The sequence below is a fragment of the Lathyrus oleraceus genome, chromosome 2, assembly GCF_024323335.1.
Source record: "Lathyrus oleraceus cultivar Zhongwan6 chromosome 2, CAAS_Psat_ZW6_1.0, whole genome shotgun sequence".
NCBI classification, from domain to species: Eukaryota; Viridiplantae; Streptophyta; class Magnoliopsida; order Fabales; family Fabaceae; genus Lathyrus; species Lathyrus oleraceus.
This window is the reverse complement of record NC_066580.1, coordinates 434,544,486-434,550,299: the sequence shown is the minus strand read 5'-3', so window position 1 is coordinate 434,550,299 and position 5,814 is coordinate 434,544,486.

Genomic DNA, 5,814 nt, shown 5'->3' with positions numbered 1-5,814 from the left:
AATCTAACAGCATCTCTAACACTAGTTACAGATAAATGTTTATCTTTCAAACCCTCATTTACCACCAAGTTCAAAATGTGAGTTGAACACCTCATATGAAAACACTCTCCATCCCCCATTAACCCATTCATATTTTCTATTTTTCTCTTTAGATATGTCACAGCAACATCATTTGAAGTGGCATTATCAACAGTTATGGTTGACACATTCCTAATTCCCCAATCCCTTAACACTTCTTCAATCTTCCTACCTACAGTTTCACCTTTGTGGTTTAGAATTACGGTAAAGCTTATAATTCTTTTTTGATACTTCCATTTGTTATCCACAAAGTGTGCCGTAAGGGTCAAGTAGTTGAGATTTTGTATAGAAGTCCAGCAATCAGTAGTAAGTGCTACCCTATTGCAATCAGACTTAAAAAAGGCCTTTAACTTTTGTTTTTCATCCAAGTATAGCTGAAAACAGTCCCTAGCTACCGTACGCCTAGATGGGATGGTAAATTGGGGCTGCATTACTTTGGAATAAAATTTAAACCCTTCACCCTCTACTGCACTAAATGGCTGCTCATCTAGAACTACAAAAACTGACAAAGCACTTCTACAAGCTTTCTTGTCAAATCTAGAGCTAACTTGAACCAATTTACCATCTACACTTGGGTATGTTAAAATAGTTTGTGTGGAGTCATTTGACACGACAAGGGGCTTCTTAGAACATTTTAAAATATGGTGGTTCAAATTAGTGGTGCCGTGAGTCCTAGGGTCACACAAGTATTTTTTATGGCAGTGTTTGCAGGCTGCAGTGGGTGCATCGACTAGGTCATCGTGTAATCTAATAAAATGTTCCCAGCAAGCAGATGTTTTCCTAGAACCACTTGCACTAGATTTCCTCTTCTTTATAGGTTGCATAGCTGAACCTACTTCATTAATTAGTAGATTTTGATTAGGCTCACCAGTCACTGAAATAACGAAGGAGCCAATCAAGAACTACCAATCAACAAATAACGGTTCCAAATCATAAAACAGAGACAACAATAACAGTGCTGGCAAATAGCAGTGATAGCACAGTGCTGACAAATAGCAGTTATAGCAATGTTATAGCAATAACAGTTATAGCAGTATACATAGCAGTTATGCATAACAGTAAATAGCAGTAAATAGCAGTTATGCATAGCAGTTATACATAGCAGTAAATCGCAGTTATGCATAAAAGAACAGTATACATAGCAGTATACATAACAGAACAGTATCCACATGAATCCACATTTTTTTTGATAAATAATTAATTTATAAAGTTGAAATCCTTGACACTCAACCCCCCAAATCCACATGAATCCATTAAACTGAAGGACGTGCGTGTACTGAAGAATGGCTTAGTTTCATATGTTGTTTCTATGAATGACAATTATTTAAATATCTCATGTTTTAAATTTCAAATCTAATGATGCATATCCTCATTTTCAAATTATACCATCTCAATGTTTTTTATGACTTTGAAAAATCATGCAATGCACGAGATACCTTCTAAACCAACTAAAACAAAAAGCCAAAGTTAAGGCATATTAGTACAAAAACGCATAAACCTATGCAAATCTTCTAATGCCATAGCAAAATATTACATACTTCTCAAAACAGTGACTTAACAGTCCCAATTCATATGCAATTCATATTCAAAACAGTGACTTCTCAAAACAGTGACTTAACAGTCCCAATTCTCAAAACAGTGACTTAACAGTCCCAATTCATATAGCAGTTATATAGCAGTCCCAATTCATATAGCAGTTATATAGCAGTCCCAATTCATATAGCAGTTATATAGCAATCCCAATTCATATAGCAGTCCCAATTCATATTTCAAAGACACGAAGTTATATAGCAGTCCCAATTCATATAGCAGTCCCAATTCATATTTCAAAGACACGAAGTTATATAGCAGTCCCAATTCATATAGCAGTTATATAGCAGTCCCAATTCATATAGCAGTCCCAATTCATATTTCAAAGACACGAAGTCAAATACACTTACAATTGCATTGCTCTTGCTCTAAGACTCTTTCCGTGCTACTTTGACGTTGATCCATCTATCCAAATCAAATATCAATAACATCAATAACATCATTAGGTAATACATATTGTTGTCATCAATGAGATAAGTACATGGTTTTTAGGACAACTTATAAATTTCAAACACAATATAAAACAAGTTGAATACACTTACAGTTTAGTGGATCTTGCTCTATGGTTCTTTGAGTTCTTTGAGTTCTTTGAGTTCTTTGAGTTCTTTGAGTTCTTTGGGGCTGCATTACAATATTTACCCTACACATCAGCCCAAATTTGAAAGTAGAACAATATTTCAAATTATTCTCCCCAAATTTTACCCTACCATGTAACATGAATGAATGAATGTGGCAAGAAGCATGTAACATGAAAAACAGACAGCAACATCTAAGTCAGAAATACTAAGATAAATCAATATGAAAGTAATACTCCAAAACCAGATTTTCTAGCCTCACAAGAAGTTGTAAACATGAGTTGCTTATAAGATACAGGAAGAACAAAGTTGTACCAAACATGAAAGTAAAAGTTCAATACTGATGCAAACAGTGAATAAATTAGTGTCATAGAAAGTTTTTCCTTCAAAACAAATTCTAAGACAAAACCCAAACTTTTGCATTACAAAGAGCCCATCCTTAAAATTGTTGTTAATTGACAGTCAAACTGATAAAAATTATGTCGAACCTCTTACTTGCAAGCTTTCCAGGTATCAAACTTTCGGATGGTGTGAGAGGAGAGTTAAAGATGAATTAACAAAACTTCGTATGATGGACAAAACACGACTTGGAAATCATGTACAAAACAAAGAACAAAATTATTCCCAAAAAAAATAAGATAAAAACACAGAATGAAGAATCAAACTTACAAATAATGAAGAACGATTCAAGCTTTCCAAATATCAACGATGTTAGATCCTTCGAACCTCATTCTGATGGTGGACCAATGGTGGGTGGTGAGAGTTGAAGATAGGGTTTCATGGTGTGAGAGAAGATTTGAATGAACACCACAACTTCATTTGACGGTGGTTAATGACAGTGGATGGTGAGTGATGATGTATATGTGGTGGGTGGTGAGGGTTGAAGCTATGGTTGGTGAGTGATGATGGTGTGCGGATGAGGAGTGAAGGAAAGAAGAGAACAACAAACAGAACAAGAGAAGGACTGTGACACAATTCTACCCTAATCCCAAAACGACATAGTTTTCTATCTACCGGGCGGGTCAGGGTACCTGCGGTTCAGTAAAACCTACCCGGACCCGCCCATTAAGAACCGGTTTAACCCATTAATAAACTCGTTCACCCGCTAATCCATCTTAACCCGCCCAATTCTTTTTTTTCTTCCGGTTTCCCGCGGTTTGGGCCGGGCTGCGGATCCTTGTCCAGCCCTAGTAACACACATTTTGTTATCAAAATAATTGTACAGATCCTTTTTTGTAAACCCAACACCAACATATCCACCCTTATGAGCAACCATGTGAAGCTACGCGAATTATACCCGAGCGCATCACACACTCAAAGATACAACAGAGTCGCCATCGAACTTATATTCCAGAAGGAAAGGGAAAACATCAATAAAACCCGGGGGAAGAGAAATGGATAAGGAAGTCGGTTATGAAAGGGGAAGGTATTAACACCCAAACATCCATGGTACTCCATGGGAACCGTTTTGAATGTTCTTTGCAAGAATGTGTGTTATTGTCTGAAGATTACTCGCGAAAAAGGAAAACGGGGGTTAATAGATGATATGGAAAAAAGGTGAGAAATAGAAAATTATGGGAAATAAAGGTTATAAATAATTGTGGAAAAATGAAGGTTATAGATAATTGTGCTCGCCAAGGATTTGGGCCCTCGTGCCTACGTATCCTCATTTGTGCAATGAGGAAATCATAACTCCGTAGTTCATGGAACTAGGACGGATATGTTAGTTGTTTTTAATGGACAATATTAACATTCGCGTTCTACTGTCGACTGGCTTATATGCTCGAGCATGGGAGATTTAAGCGTCTGCCTGTTTGCGGTAGAATGGATGAACTCGGATCGCATTCTAGCAGTTAAACATTGCTTGCTCGCACATGGAGGCATAAGTGTCGTTCACGGTAGAACGGAAGTAACACGTCCTTTCTCAAAAGGTTTTAAACTGGAAATGAAGCCCTAAGGCAAAACTGAGTTTGATGAGGTGAGTTTGCTTTTATTCTGAAATGAGAGTCATGATTTGAATCGTACTAAAGTCTATGAATGGAGATGAATACAGTGAGCAACTGGGTCATTTGTCCTGCACCCAAAGATATTCAGAATGGGGGTAGGAATCCTTCAATCCCATTCCTTCTCCATTGCTTAAGGTTCATGTCGTACAACCCTAATCGTAGGGTTAATTATTTTTGAGTTTATTCACAAAATGGTTTTAGTTTTACTGGGAGAACAAAAGGATAAAAATGAAACCCTGAAAGGTGGAAGTCTGATCTTCAGTTTGATCTTCAATCTGTGCTTCAATCTGTGTAGAGAGACTTATCAATTATTCGATTTAAATTGCACTAAAGTCTATGAATAAATGCGAATACAATGCGCACTGGGTCATTCGTCCCATACCCAAAGATATTCCGAATGGGGGTAGGAATTCTCCAGTCTCATTCTTTCTCCACTACTTAAAGCTCATGACGTGTGATTTGCATCATAAATCGATGAGTGTTGAAGTTGAATTTCCTTGCAGCTTCCCATGATGAAGGGTTGTATTTGAAGAATGAAAAGGTTTATTAATCAACTTGAATCAAATTGTACTAAAGCCTATGAATATAGGTGAATACAATGAGCAAATAGGTCATTCGTCACGCACCCAAAGATATTCAAAATGGGGGTAGGAAATCTCCAGTCCCATTCCTTATCTATTACTTAAGACTCATGGCACACAACTCGACTCATGATTAACAAGTGTTTATTTTGACCTTTGTAGTGCTTGAATATTAGTCTTGTCTTGTACTGATTTGAATAGCTTGAACTCTTGATCTTGATCTTTGAGTCTTGATTGAACTTGGAGATCCAGTATCCAGCATCTTGATCACAAGGACTTGCTTTATCAAGTGATCAAGGGTCTTTTGATCATTCGACTAAGCTTGGGGAATTAAGCACAACCAAAGGATTTAGTCGATCAAAGCGTGCTTTGATCAACTTAATCGGTGGGGAGAAATTAGTTGAATATGAGTGTACAATTACCTAAAGGGTTAATATTTGTTTGGAATTATTTCTAAATCCTAAAACTATGGGAACATGCAAAAATTATACTATTTCTAACCTAGGGGCAAAACAGTCATTTGACAATTATGGAATATTGAATTAAAACTTTAATCATGAAAATTCTAATTAAAGTCAATTAAATCTAAACAAGATCTAATTATTCTAAAATCCTAACTTGGTTAATTCTAAGTCGAACATTAATAAAAAAAGTTAATCAAGGTTAATATTCATAAAAAATCTATTTAGACCTAATTCCTAAAACCATATTCTAAATTTAATTCTATCTAATCTCAACCTTAATATCCTTATTAAATTATAATTGATCTAATTAACCTAAATCATACGATCAAAATTATCCAATTAACAAAACAAATAAAAGTAATAAAATAGGAGGGCCTTGGCAAAACAGAGGGTGCAGACCTAGCTTGGATGCATGTAGGAAAAAGAAACAAAACAGAGTCCAAAAGCATGGGCTTCAGTTGCCAAAGCCCATTGCTGAACCAATTTCTTTCCAACCAGGGGGTGCAGCATAAAATATTAG